The following is a 14,427-nucleotide window of genomic DNA, read 5'->3' on the forward strand; positions in this document are numbered from 1 at the left end:
GCCCATCGCCTTAACCACTCGACCACGACAAAAGCGAGCCCACCACCGCCGCATTCCTCCTATAATCTAACACGGACTGCGAGGTGGCTGCGGAAACCTTTTTAAAGTTGCTCTCCGTTAAAAAAAATACCTTTCACAAGATTTGTGCCGGCAGACAGACACGCCTCAGAGGGTTTAAGGCTGGCTTCACGTTCAAATGATAAAGTCCCCCAGTCCGGATGTCAAAATGCAACTTTGGCAGACAGAAAAAACATCAACAAACCAAAAATGTGGACAAGGATTTTACAAGCTGCACCACACTGCACTTTCAAAAGCATTTACATTCGTGTTAGACGCAGGAATTGCCTTTGATTTGCGCGCTTACGAACGCCATGGAAAACGAAACAAAACTAAAGCCCTCAGCTCCTGCACTTGATTATAATCCCGTTACGTGTCGAAGCAGGAGTTTACGTCATCTTACCACTGCAACACGGGGAATAGAGATGTAACGCAACGGGGGCTCAGGCGGGCGCCCTTACCGCATCTGGTCGGCCCCATCCCGACTGGAGGCTCAAACCCGGGACTTCCGCGTCTCTCTGCAGCGACCTAGCCCCGTGAGCTAAAGAGAGATCGCTCCACAGCCCAGTAGCTGTGGTCCTGCTATCACAGGGAAGGGCGGTGACGTCACCCGCTCTTGTACGCCGGCTCTTACACAGTGCCTGTCGGCCGTAAGCGTTACAGAGGGAAATGAGCACAAGCTACGAATTGTCTCTAATCAGTCCCTACAGTTGTAAGACGCCTGGAAGCGTGCACCCCCATCATTAATCTTTGCGCATCTGTGCAAGGTAAACTCTGGAGCAGTCTCTGAAACGGCTCAAAGGAAACACGTGATTGATTCCATGAGCATCTGGGGTTCATTTCTTATTTACATTTAATTCAAGGGAAAGGCTTGGGTCAGTTTCAGACGGCCTCCAACAGCGAGATTCAAGCGCCCCACCTTCAGCCCAATCTGCGCCGCCAGAACGCCAACGGCTCCTCTGGTCTTTGGGGTGCGGTTGTGACCCCTTAACCTAAAGTGTTGGTGGCAGACAAATGGAGACTAACAGGTGATGTCCTAGGACATGACTACATTGTGACACTCGATGGGGATGGTGACCATTGCTTGGAAAAGAGTGCGAGGCCCCTTTAGAAAAACATTTTGTTAACAGGCATTCTGCCTCAGCCTAAACACCTATAGCTTGCAAAGCGCATGCTATTAGACAGGCACCTCTGCAAGACCTTAAGAGTCTCTTAAACTAGTGATAGTAAGGTGTTCCCAATGGGCGATGTTTGGCTTTCAAATCATCTCTCTGTGGAAGCGCCGAGATGCAGCTGTTTAAGGCTTAGAAGCAGCTGACTGTTTCACTACCTAGCTGATTACTGTCAGTCAGGGAGCTCAGAGGTGAAAAGCCTGTCTGAGAGACAATTCGCCGTCGATCAGTTCAATATGTTCCGTACCAGCTCGGCGCACCTGAGATCATCTTGGTAGCCGTGTAGCTCAGATGAGTGAGAGCGTGTGTGTGTGTACCACCGTGATTGGATGCCGGTCCTTCTCAGGTCACAGTAAACCTTCTGCTGCCTAACTTTCCTAATTTTGGGGATCCCTTTGAAAAAGCAAAGGAAAAAAAAAACTGGCTCTTCATCAGCGTGATCGACCCAACCCAGTGCGCCCCAGTGGCCTAATGGATAAGGCACTGGCCTCCTAAGCCAGGGATTGTGGGTTCGAGTCCCATCTGGGGTGCTACTGTCCCTTTTTGAGCGTACAAATGTCCTTTTGATTTGCAAAGCTGCAACCCCACCTTACTCAGTGAGCGTCTCTGCTTTTCTCTCACATACAGTTGGGAGATGTCTTGCACTGAACGGCCTGCTTCAGATCCCGCCACAGCACTTCAATGGGATTGGGGTCAGGACTCTTACTCGGCCATCCCAAAATACGGAATTTCTATTGTTTCAGCCACTCTGTTGTTGATGTACTCCTTTGTTTTTGTCATGCTGCATGACCCAGCGTCTTTCGAGTTTTAGATCACAGGCAGACACCCTGACATTCTGCTGTAGAATTTCCTGATACATCTTGGAATTCATCGGTCCCTCGATGATTGCAAGCCGTACAGCCTCCGCTATGCTTCCCAGGTGGGATGAGGTTTTGGAGTTGGTATGCAGTGTTTTGTTATCTCCAAACATAACGTTGTGCACATTTACCAACATGTTCAACTTTTGTCACTGTCCACAGAACATTGTTCCAGGAGTTGCTGTGGAACATCCATGTGGTCTTTAGCAAACTTGAGAGGGGCAGTGGTGGTTTTTTTGGGAGGGAGAGCAGTGGTTTCCTCCATGGTGACCTCGCATGATCACCACTCCTGTTCAGATTTCTTCTTATGGTGGACTCATAAACACAGACGTAAGACAAAGTCAACCACCTGTTCGCTAGATCCCATCCCCACTCAGCTAGTCAAAGATTCCCTCGAAGGACTGGCAGGACCTATAATTAGTATGATGAATGCATCGCTTGCGTCAGGCGTTGTACCTGATCAATTTAAGGTAGCGGTTGTTAGACCGCTCTTAAGAAGTCAAATTTGGATCAACAAGTTCTTAACAACTACAGGCCTGTCTCAAAGGTCCCATTTCAATCTAAAAGTCTTGGGAGAATAGTTGTTGCCCAATGTCAATCATATCTGGATTCAAATAATATACTTGAGAAATTTTAGTCTGGTTTCTGAAACTGCATTAACAAGAGTCGTAAATGATATTCTCTTAGCTACTGATGCAGGGAATGCAACAGTGCTTGTGCTTTGCTTCTAGATCTTAGAGCTGCCTTTGACACGGTTGACCTCTCTGTTTTGTTACACAGGCTTGAGTTTGAGGTTGGCTTATCTGGAACCGTCCTTCAGTGGTTTACTTCACATTTTACTCATCGTTTTCATTATGTTCAAATATCTAATAATTGTACTGCTTCATCAATGTCACCAGTTCAATTTGGGGTACCAGAAGATCAGTGCTGGGACCAATATTGCTCTCTCTCTCTACATGCTGCTGCTAGGTAGGATAATATGAAAAAATAATATGAACTTTCATTCATATGCTGATGACACTCAAATAAACATTTTGTTTACACCAAACGACAACTCTTCTATTATCAGTTTAGTTAAATGCATTAAGGAAGGAAATACTTGGATGTGTGAAAACTTTTTGTTACTCAACTCTGAGAAAAATGAGGATCTGTTGATCGGAGGCAACAATACTGATAGGACTACTATAACTTCAGCACTTAACTCAGAGGATTTAAACATCTGCCTCAAAGAGACAGCACGTAACCTTGTTGTGAAAGGCGCTATATAGAAATACATTGATTTGAATTGAATTGACAATGTAAAATGTTGTGTGTGTTGTTTGTTAAACAAGACTGTCTTTATTTATCAAAAAATAAAAGGAATTTGCTAGGAATGCAAACGTTAGGTTGCGCTTCTTCATGCTGCATCGTCGGCATGAGTGGAGCTTTTTAAACGTCTGTACTTACTGTGCCCCATAAGAAATCGTTTGTCCCCATTCAAAAGAGATTGTGCGATGTCCTGCAGTGTTCGCAAAGCAAACCTTTGACAGTTTGAAAAGAGGAATTTATTCTGCTTCCTGTGCGTGCAGTAGTTACAAAGTTGAACGTCTTTACACGATCTGCTGCAGTTTTCAGTGGGTGGGCTTTGTCAAATGGCTTGGAAAAACGCACTGTGTTTCGGCTCGGGAAACATCATGAGCAGTGTCCTGCGTGTTTTCTGTGTATAGCTGTCTTTTAACGCATACAGAATTCATTCGAAATCATTGATTTCTCCAATTAACAAGGGTCCCTTTTTGAACCTGCCAGAAGCATTCTTTCAATGTAACAGATTTACTCCGGGGAAGGGCAGCATGACATTGAGAGTAGCTCAAGCTTTCGGCACCTTTATCTGACTGCATGTATGCAGACACTGCTCAGAATCCCCTGTAAGGTTCTCCTTCAATTCCGTTTTGCAGTGCTTTAGCTCTTTCAAAAGGCTTCGCTTTGCTAGTCACAATCCAAGGCTCATGACAGCATTTGAAAACATTCGCAACTGCGTTGGCCGGGAATCGAACCTGGGTTAACTGCTTTGAAGGCAGCTATGCGCAACACTGGCTCGCTCCAGAATAAATCTCACGTCGAGGGCATATTTTTTTCCATTTTACCGTGAGTCGGGCTCAGCTGCACAGAGGAGAGAGCAGAGCAATGAGGTCACGGGGACAGGGGAGTCACACGCTATCGGTTTGAATACGCGGAAGATCACTGAGGGATCCACAGTATATGGACCCTCCGTGCGCCATCAGTCCACACTCCGGACTCTGAATCCTGCCATCCGAGTTAAGATCTCGGCGAAACCTGAGGCGCAGTTCCTTCTTAAAACGTAATCTGGTGAGCATTTCTAGAATCGTACTTGTATAGATGCAGCCTTTAATGTGTTGCTAGGTTAAAATTGATGACTTCTTGTATTTCAGTAGGCAACTGCCCTCTTGATTTCGGATTTAATTTCTTTATTACAGGAGCGCTTTTATGAAGACAGAGTCATGTTCAGGTACTTTGCTTGATGGAGGAAGCTCATTTCAGACTCTGTGATCTGCTCACCTGGAAAGGTCTGCTATACTACTACAAGAGAGAAGTAGAGTCTGGAAGAAGGGACAATTTTATGATGCTTTGGAAGATAATGTTTTTTTTTCTTATACTGAAAATGAAAGGTAGTTGTTTCTATATGGACTCAGTCTTTGGAATTTGTATATATATATTTCAGTGATCCCTCAGCCATTCCTTCTGTATTGTAATTCAATTTCTCTTTTAAAATTCCTTCCCCACTTCTAGGACCTGCAGTTGCTGAACTCCACAATGGCTTCTATTGGAAAGTCTGTGACTGAGACCAAGTAAGTGTTCACTTTTTTATGAAACCATTATTTATTTAGGAGCAATGAGCAATTCTTATATAAATGCAATAAAATCATTATGCTCAAACTATGAGAGAGAAAATTAAGGATAATTTAAGAAATCAGTCTTAGCTTGTTTCTATACACAGATGGTATTATTTATTTTCAAAGGAAACCCGCGAGGATTCCCCTGGTGTGCAAGATGTGCCTGAATACTCTTGATCAGCTTCCTGCTCACTTGAAGAGGGCGTGTATGAAGCACGCCACGGCAGAAAAGATCAGGATGGCCTCTCAACAGGCGAGGGAGGACATGATGAATCACCTGAAGAACGGGGTCATCGTGGATTACCACAGAATAGAGATCGTGTCTGGTGAGGCAAACAGGATAGTGGTTGTAAGACTGCTAGAGTCCTTGGGCCTTTTTGTACATGGGAAGCCTGAAGACACATTGGCAAGGTGAGATATTTTTAATCTGTAAGGCTTCTGTAGTTTCTTTTTGAAATCATTGTTACAACATATTATGTAAAAGCATGTTGAAAAGAATCTACCTGCATTCCAGCGGCCCTGAGCAAGAGGCCGCTGTCCAGGAGGAAGAGATGCCAGAGGCTGCTCTAGAAACTGAAACAAAAGCGGATAAGGAAGGGGAAGATGTGAGCTCTGAAGAACTCTATCAGCAGTAAGACTTTTTATTTTTCAGATGTATCAATTTTTTACTAAAATTCTAATTTGTCTTATAGGTATAAAATGTTTAAACCGGTGTTTTATATCCTTACAGGCCCTGAGTAGTTAAAAAGTATCAGCAGGCCGGAAGAGAGTGGCCCAAGCTGGACTCTATAGAAAGCACTCCCTGGATGCTCCTCTCCTGATTGGATTCAAACAGTACCTTACCAAGGATCTGGGAGTGGCAAATTATTCTCAGGAGGTATTTATTTTTTAAAGGCATTTAAAATTAAGCAATGGTATCTTCATTGTAAATGTTTTTATTTCTTAGCTTAAAATTCACCCATGTGAAATGATGTCAGCCATAAACATCATGACTCTATATTTCCTACCTGAATCTATTCTACTTAAATTATTACATTATACACAATTTGAGTTCATTTTAAAAAGTTAAAGGTAATGAAAGGAATGCATTTTCATAAGAAAGATAATACCGATATGCATGTGATAATCTTCCTTATATCATGTAGTGCATCATTTGGACACTTTGTGGGCTTCAAATACAAAGAAAATCATGTTCTATGGTACAAGATAAATACAAAACTTAAGCTTTTATTTTAATTAGATTTCTTTATAAAGCATAAGCAATCATTTATTACATCGCTTCTTGAATTAAATCTTTTGACAAGAGGTAAGACTTCTGTTACATTTAAACCCATGTTTAGCTGTGTTTTTTAGATTTAACTGAACCAATTTCTGTGTGTGATAATGTCCTTGAATTCTGACAACATCACACTAAATTACATGATATAAAACAGCTAATGTTTCTAGAGATAAAGTTTCTGAGATGCTTCTAATTACTTTTTATTACCAGGGACAGTTTAATTCACCTTGTACAGTACTGTAAGACCAAGATGCTTTTTTTAAAAGTTATTTAACATTTTATAGAACTTTGTCTACTATGGCAACATGATGTGCTTGGTGAAACTTGGAAAAATACTGCTTGGCCACTTATCTTAAGATAAAGATAGGATAAAGGTTTATCTTTTGCACCTACCTGACCCCCAGGGAAGGCCAATGCTTTCTAAGTTGATGGTTCCCTACAGTAGACTGTACTTTAATTTCAAAGGTAATGTATATTGACCCAAATCAGTTTTGGAATCCAATCTACTGACGAGATGGAGCACATCCTTTTTTCAGGATTTTAGCATCATACGTTTGGTATATTTAGTCCCTAATGCTGAAAGAAATGATCATAGAACATTTGGACACTTTGTGGGCTTGAAATACAAAGCAAATCATGTTCTATGGTACAAGATAAATACAAAACATAAGCTTTTATTTTAATTAGATTTGTTTATAAAGCATAAGCAATCATTTATTACATTAATATATGTGAAAATAACATTTTAGCATCATACGTTTAGTATATTTAGTCCCTAATGCTGAAAGAAATGATCATAGAACATGACATCTAACCTTACCTGCGGTGTTTTTAATCCCTATTGCTCAATGCACGGTGAAAGCATTCCATACATGTGTCTGACAATGAGGAATGGGCCCCTGAGACAGTCATTTGCCTGTTTCACAAATGATCGTATTTTACTAGAGATTCTGTTTGGGATTCAGATGTGCATTCGGACAGCAATCCCTTTCAAGAAATGATACGTTCTGGATGAGGTCAAAGGTGCTGGAACACTGTATCTAGGATGTGTTTGCAGAGACTGTGTGTCTCCTGCTTCAACGCAGTGATAAACAGATGTGCTCCTTTAATTTATTGGTACATGCCCAGGGCAGTAAGCAGTCTGAGGATTTATTTCCAGATGGCATAGAGCAGTGAAGCAGTGAAGTAGTGCAAAACACTGGATCATTATATTATTAGAATCTATTCTACTTAAATTATTACATTATACTCAATTTGAGTTCATTTTAAAAAGTAAAAGGTAATGAAAGGAATGCATTTTCATAAGAAAGATAATACCGATATGCATGTGATAATCTTCCTTATATCATGTAGTGCGTCATTTGGACACTTTGTGGGCTTGAAATACAAAGAAAATCTTGTTCTATGGTACAAGATAAATACAAAACTTAAGCTTTTATTTTAATTAGATTTGTTTATAAAGCATAAGCAATCATTTATTACATTAATATATGTGAAAATAACATTTTAGCATCATATGTTTAGTATATTTAGTCCCTAATGCCAAAAGAAATGATCATTTGTTTAACATGCACAGGTCTGTCTCAAAGGATGCAGTACTCCTGAAGGGTCTCAAACCCTACATTTCGGATGCCTAGCTGTATCCCTCACATGTGGCACCTCAGAATGACTTCTAACCTTACCTGTGGTGTATTCAGTCCCTATTGCTCAATGCACGGTGTACATACTGCATACATGTGTCTTGAGAATGAGGAATGGGCCCCTGAGACAGTCATTTGCCTGTTTCACAAACAGGGACCTGGACCTGGCCCGTACAGGGCTCAAACCCGCGACCTTGGCGTTATTAGCACCACGCTCTAACCAACTGAGCTAACCAGCCTCACGACAGTGCTCCTCTCTGTGCTGCAAAAAATCAAACTCAGGGAATTTCTTTTGTCCTCCTTTGAATAGAAAGCCGTGTAATCAGTGTACGGGCTTTCTCGTGCAGTTTCATGGTTCTTGTAACCCAAATCCTACACTGGCCTGAAGTGCCCCCCCATTTCACAGCATTTTTCAGCTGATTTAAAATGTACCTAAAGGAGAAGCATTATTGAAGACCATCAGTTACCAAGAGCTTTTGTCAAAGGTTTTGGTGGTCATTTTGAATGACCACAGAGCGCTGTGACCTCGGTTTTACATCTCATCCAAAAGACAGCGCCCTTTTACAACACAGCATCTCCGTCACTATACTGGGGCATTGGGACCCGCACAGACCTCAGGGTGAGCGCCCCCCCGCCAGCACCATTAACACCGCTTCCAGCTGGAAGATTTGTTTTTCCCTGTAGCTCATCCTCATCCAGGTACTGACCTGGCTCACACCTGCTTAGCTTCAGTGGGTTTTCAGTTGCGAGTTGCAAGGGGATGCAAGTGATGGAGCCGCTCGGTGCAAAAGCCACTGCATTGGCCGGGAATCGAACCCGAGCCTCCCGCGTGGCAGGCAAGAATTCTACCACTGAACCACCAATGCTCAGTGCCTGGGCCTTCAAAAAAGACGCTTTTTGGTGCTCTGTGCAAAACGCGTCGACATCTGCTTCCAGCTGCAAAATGCCATTTGCGGACGCTGAAGAACTTATTTCTAAGGCAGCGGGTACAAGCGATTGGGCGTTTTAAAACCACCAGGAACAGCAAAGAGGCGCGCTTCTTTGCTTGTGCCGAAACACACCGACTGAAAGCGGACAACGTAGTCGGCAGGATTGGAACCTGTGCGGGGAGACCCCAATGGATTTATAGTCCATCGCCTTAACCACTCAGCCACGACTACAGCAAGCCCCACTGCCGCTGCGTTCTTGCTACAATCTTACCTGGATCGCGAGGCGCCGGCGGAAGCCTATTTCAAAGTCGTTCTCCGTTTCAAAAAAACATTTCCAAAATACAAGCCTTGCAGACAGACACGCCTCAGAGGACTTAAGGGTGGCTTCATGTCGGAATGATAAAGTCTCCCCGTCCGGACATGAAAATGCCACTTTGTTACACACAAAAAAAGAATCAACAACAGAGAAATGCCCACAAGCATTTGAAAAGCCGCACCACGTCGCACTTGAAATAGCTCTTACATTAGTGGTAGACACAGGAATCGCCTTTTTATTTACGCTCTTACCAACGCGATGGAAAGCAAAACAAAGCAAAGCAGAGCAAAACAAAACGAACAAACGAAAACCCTCACGTCCTGCACTTGCATATAACGCCGTTACGTGCCCAAGCGGTATTGTACGTCATCCTAGCACTGCACCCCGGGTCGTACGGTATATGGGAACGAGCACACGCCACGAATCGTCTCGAATCACTCCCTACAGCTGTAAGGCGCCTTGAAGCGTGCACCCCCAACATTCTTCTTTGCGCATCTGTGAAAGGTAAACTCTTGAGCAAACTCTGAACCAGCTCTAAGGAAACTAATCCGATTAGACGTTACTTTGACTCATCTTCTTACGCTCAGTGCCTGATTGCTCAAACTCCAGCTAGGGTTAGGGTTAGCATTCCCACGCTACTTAGACACTTTGTTTACGCTCAGTGCTGGATTTTGGGAACTTCAGGATGAGTGGGAATTTTCTCCTATCTGTCCATTCTGTTTTGTTTTGGAGACTCTTGGCTGCCTATGTTGTTCAGTGCACCGTGAAGGAAACATTTTCCAAAACTGTGTCAGCTCAAAAGTTGTAAGAAAACCTCTCCAGGTGCTTTAACTCTCTTCATTTTTGTCATTTAATGTGACACTCGATGTATAACTGGAGCCTCACATATGCAAATGGTGAGGCTCCAGTTCGACACCCAGTTCCACACCACTTTACAGTATATGACAAAAGCATGGCAGACTGTGCCGGACCAGCTGGTAACTTCCGCTTATTTTGACCATATTAAACATTGGAAATCTTCCCACTTGCATTTGTGACACTTGATTTTGGCTCCACCTAAGACACTCTTAAATCTTCAAACACTTTTCTCTTCTCCCGCAACACACTTGTCTGTCGGCACTATGTGGCAGCGTTGCATGACAACCCATCTCACCACGGAAAGGAACCTAACAGCTTTGGTAAGAGAGTAGAATTACCTGAAGAACTGCTTTCCATGGAAGCAGGACCAAGCGATGTAGCATTTTTATAGTACCAGGAAAGGAGAAGCGGCACTTCGCCTTTGCCGCACAGGCACAAGGTGACGTGCGGCAGACGCCGTAGTCGGCAGGATTCGAACCTGAGCGGGGAGTCCCCAATGGATTTCAAATCCATCGCCTTAACTACTCGGCCACGACTACAGCGAGCTCGCCGCCGCCGCATTCCTCCTATAATCTAACACGGAGTGCGAGGTGGCTGCGGAAACCTTTTTAAAGTCGCTCTCTGTTAAAAAAACCTTTCACAAGATACATGCCGGCAGACAGACACGCCTCAGAGGGTTTAAGGCTGGCTTCACGTTCAAATGATAAAGTCTCCCCGTCCGGATGTCAAAATGCAACTTTGGCAGACAGAAAAAACATCAACAAACCACAAATGTGGACAAGGATTTTACAAGCTGCACCACACTGCACTTTCAAAAGCATTTACATTCGTGTTAGACGCAGGAATTGTCTTTGTTTTGCGCGCTTACGAACGCCATAGAAGACGAAACAAAACAAAAGCCCTCAGCTCCTGTACTTGATTATAACGCCGTTACGTGTCGAAGCAGGAATTTACGTCATCTTACCACTGCAACATGGGGAATAGAGGGAAATGAACACACGCTACGAATCGTCTCAATCACTCCCTAGAGTCGTAAGGCACATTGAAGGGTGCACCCCCATCATTAATCGTTGGGCCTCTGTAAAAGGAAAGCTGTTGAGCAGTCTTTGAAACAGCTCGGATGAAACACTTGATTGCTTCCATGTGCATCTGGAGCCCACTTCTTATTTTCACTTCACGCCGCCCAAAGCATTTCTAAAACAGGAGATTCGCGTTTGGGAATGCGCCCTGCCCTACAAATAAAACAGGTCTACGGGTCTGAAACCTGCTCCACGGAAAACAGTTCTGTTGCGCTTTTGATCAAAGGGAGATTCTCTGTTCTTACTTTTTGATTACATAACACCCAAAGGGGCTTCTTTGGAGCTGGATTCCAACCAGCATCCTAAAGTTTCTTGGCGGTATCCTTTACAGTCCTCTGTTCGGTCGACAAGGAACAGAAGGGGGCAGCTTTCCTCACACATACAGTGCAATGTACTGTAGTGTTCCCCTTCATTGAATTCGCAGTTCTGCATCAGACCTCTAACTCGTTTCCTTAGCTTGGATTTAAGCCACGAAGCAGGCTTCTACTGTATAAACGTCTAGAGGAATCACAAACTATTTGAGAGGCCATCATCCCAGGGGGAACTGACAAAGTCTATCCCTAAACACCTAGCGCAGTCTCTCGAGAGACTGTCAAAAATCGCTTTCTCCGTTTGTGCTGCAAGTAAGTGAAAACGCGGTCTCAACCCAGAGCCACTTGGCAGCAGCGGCACGTAAATACTGTTACTACCACTGCTCGATACCAACGTTAGCCTACTATACCATGTTCAGCCACCGCTAGAAAATGTAAGGCTCTAGTACTGGAGCAAACAAAAGGAGAGCCAACATCAAACGTAGAGAGCGACGAGGATGGGATTCGAACCCATGCGTGCAGAGCACAATGGATTAGCAGTCCATCGCCTTAACCACTCGGCCACCTCGTCGATGAAACTGGGCTGTCCAGACATGGGTTGGCGCGCTCCAGATGATCTTTTTCTTTTTTTTCCCTCGTACTCAAGGGTCCTTTTCCTGTTCCACATGCGATTTCAACATTTTCCTTGGGAGATGTCAAGCCAGCAAGCCACTGCTGTGGTTCAGTGGCCATTGTGGAGTTCAGTGGCCCTGTTGTACACAGAAAGCACATTGAGCTCCTTGGACATGAAAAGTTCCAGATAAAAGCCATTTGTCATCCTTTCTCTTGGTGTCGATGTTGCTATTGTATGTAAAGGTGGCAACTTGCTCAGCGAGCAGGCGGAGCACACACCGAATGCAGATGTGTCTGAGTGGTGTGTCCAAGTGGCTGCAAAAGGACAACACTACCGGGGCGCCGTTGCTTAGTTGGTTAAAGCGCTTGTCTCTTAAACAGGAGATCCTGAGTCCGAATCCCAGTGGTGCCTTCTTTGTTCTGTCTTCTCGAACAGAACTGGTCCTTACAGACAACCGCCTACGGCTAGACTTAATTAAATGCAAGTATTCATTTCCTGTCTTTAACGCGACTTGTTTTTCTTAAAATGGATGGAACTTGCAAAACATGAAATACAAACATTGCTAATCAGCGCTAGCGGCTGGCAAAAAAAAAGAAGTCAGCAATGTTTTTTTTCTTTAACCTTAACCCTGCTAATGGAGAAGAGTTAAACGACCGAGTCTATGCAGCTTAAACGGTGCTCATGTCGGGTTCTTAGCTGAAAGGGTGGTAAATCACGCTCACCCCAGTCCTTAATCTTTTAAAAGGATACAATATTGAACCTAGTCGCCACATCACATACATCCTGTTCAACGATAAAAAAGTGACATCTATCCTCGATCCAGAGTAAATCCCACGATGAGGGCATATTTTTTTCCACTTTACCATGAGTCGGGCTCAGCTGCACAGAGGCGAGAGCAGAGCAATGAGGTCACAGGGACAGGGGAGTCACACGCTGGCGGTTTGAACACGCGGAAGATCACTGAGGGATCCACAGTATATGGACCCTCCGTGCGCCATCAGTCCACACTCCGGACTCTGAATCCTGCCATCCGAGTTAAGATCTCGGCGGAACCTGAGGCACAGTTCCTTCTTAAAACGTAATCTGGTGAGCATTTCTAGAATCGTACTTGTATAGATGCAGCCTTTAATGTGTTGCTGGGTTAAAATTGATGACTTCTTGAACTTCAGTAGGCAACTGCCCTCTTGATTTCGGATTTAATTTCTTTATTACAGGGGCGCTTTTATGAAGACAGAGTCATGTTCAGGTACTTTGCTTGATGGAGGAAGCATATTTCGGACTCTGTGATCTGCTCACCTGGAAAGGTCTGCTGTACTACTACAAGAGAGAAGTAGAGTCTGGAAGAATGGACAATTTTATGATGCTTTGGAAGATAATGTTTTTTTTTTCTTTGAAATCGAAATGAATCAGAATATCAGTGCAAAAGACAAAGTCTTGGTTTGGTTTAAAGAGATATGGTTTTAAAACAGACAAAATGTAGAAAACAGGTGTTTCTCACTTTTGGAAAAGAATGGACCGGGGGTAATATTTTACTAGGTGCAGTGCTGATCTCACTGGGTTACAGTCCTGCAGTGTCACACCAGGGCCAGTGGCGCAATGGATAACGCGTCTGACTACAGATCAGGAGATTGCAGGTTCGACTCCTGCCTGGCTCGGGTCGTTTTTAAACGCATGGGGCTACTCCCTAAGTAGTCTGTGCTACTTACTGCATTGTAATCGTACCCAGTAAGAGATTTCCTTCATGTAAATGAACTGCACCTGAGAGCTTCAGAAAAACACCTGGGCTCAGTACGGTGCTGAGAGCTCAGCGTTGCTGTTCTAATTAGCACGCACTGCATCGGCTATGAGCCCGAACTTTTCAATTATTCCGATCAGTAAGTCAACACGTAGTCCACATGAACGGTAGAAATATTCTCTTGTCTGTCTCTTGTTTGTATAGAACTGAATGTCCCTGACAATGTACTGTTAGTTTTAATTGAAGAACGGCATTTGTGTTCAAATATACCAGACAAGTTTATGTAACTGCTCATGCGACACTCAGTTGTAATTAGTCAAGAAATAAAGTCGAACAATAGCTGCGGGTTTGATTCTGAACGTATGAGATTGCAGCGCCTTTTACTTCCATTGACAAATGATAGAGATTCGAAGAGAGATCCTTCAGACCAGCAAGCAAACCCACGGCTATTTCGGTTTTCTATCTAGGCAACGTTGGTGTCTGCAATAGCATACATGAAAGCGTGATGCAATTTCTGTGGCTACATTTGTTGCACATCATGCACAGTAAGAGTGTTTCTAACACCAAATAAAAAGTCAACAATTAGCGATCACGCCTTCTCCTCAGTTAACCCACTGAAACCCTTGCTGTTAACAGTTCTTTACTGCGTGCTTTACCAGCACCTACATATCGTGTCGGTTCTTTCAGCTT

General features: G+C 43.8%; 5 non-coding genes across 5 annotated transcripts; 2 read left to right on the forward strand and 3 right to left on the reverse strand.

The window, feature by feature from the left end:
* The first annotated feature begins 1,686 nt into the window (after positions 1–1,686).
* Positions 1,687–1,759, forward strand: trnar-ccu (transfer RNA arginine (anticodon CCU)). Its single transcript has one exon. It is a non-coding gene; the product is annotated as a tRNA-Arg (tRNA).
* A 7,215-nt stretch (positions 1,760–8,974) lies between these two features.
* trnay-aua (transfer RNA tyrosine (anticodon AUA)) lies at positions 8,975–9,056 on the reverse strand. The gene has a single exon. It is a non-coding gene; the product is annotated as a tRNA-Tyr (tRNA).
* Positions 9,057–10,456: 1,400 nt separating this feature from the next.
* trnas-uga (transfer RNA serine (anticodon UGA)) lies at positions 10,457–10,538 on the reverse strand. The gene has a single exon. It is a non-coding gene; the product is annotated as a tRNA-Ser (tRNA).
* Positions 10,539–11,878: 1,340 nt separating this feature from the next.
* Positions 11,879–11,960, reverse strand: trnas-gcu (transfer RNA serine (anticodon GCU)). Its single transcript has one exon. It is a non-coding gene; the product is annotated as a tRNA-Ser (tRNA).
* Positions 11,961–13,584: 1,624 nt separating this feature from the next.
* trnac-aca (transfer RNA cysteine (anticodon ACA)) lies at positions 13,585–13,657 on the forward strand. Its single transcript has one exon. It is a non-coding gene; the product is annotated as a tRNA-Cys (tRNA).
* The last annotated feature ends 770 nt before the right edge of the window (positions 13,658–14,427 follow it).

This window comes from Lepisosteus oculatus, unplaced genomic scaffold (assembly GCF_040954835.1).
Source record: "Lepisosteus oculatus isolate fLepOcu1 unplaced genomic scaffold, fLepOcu1.hap2 HAP2_SCAFFOLD_164, whole genome shotgun sequence".
Taxonomy (NCBI): Eukaryota; Metazoa; Chordata; class Actinopteri; order Semionotiformes; family Lepisosteidae; genus Lepisosteus; species Lepisosteus oculatus.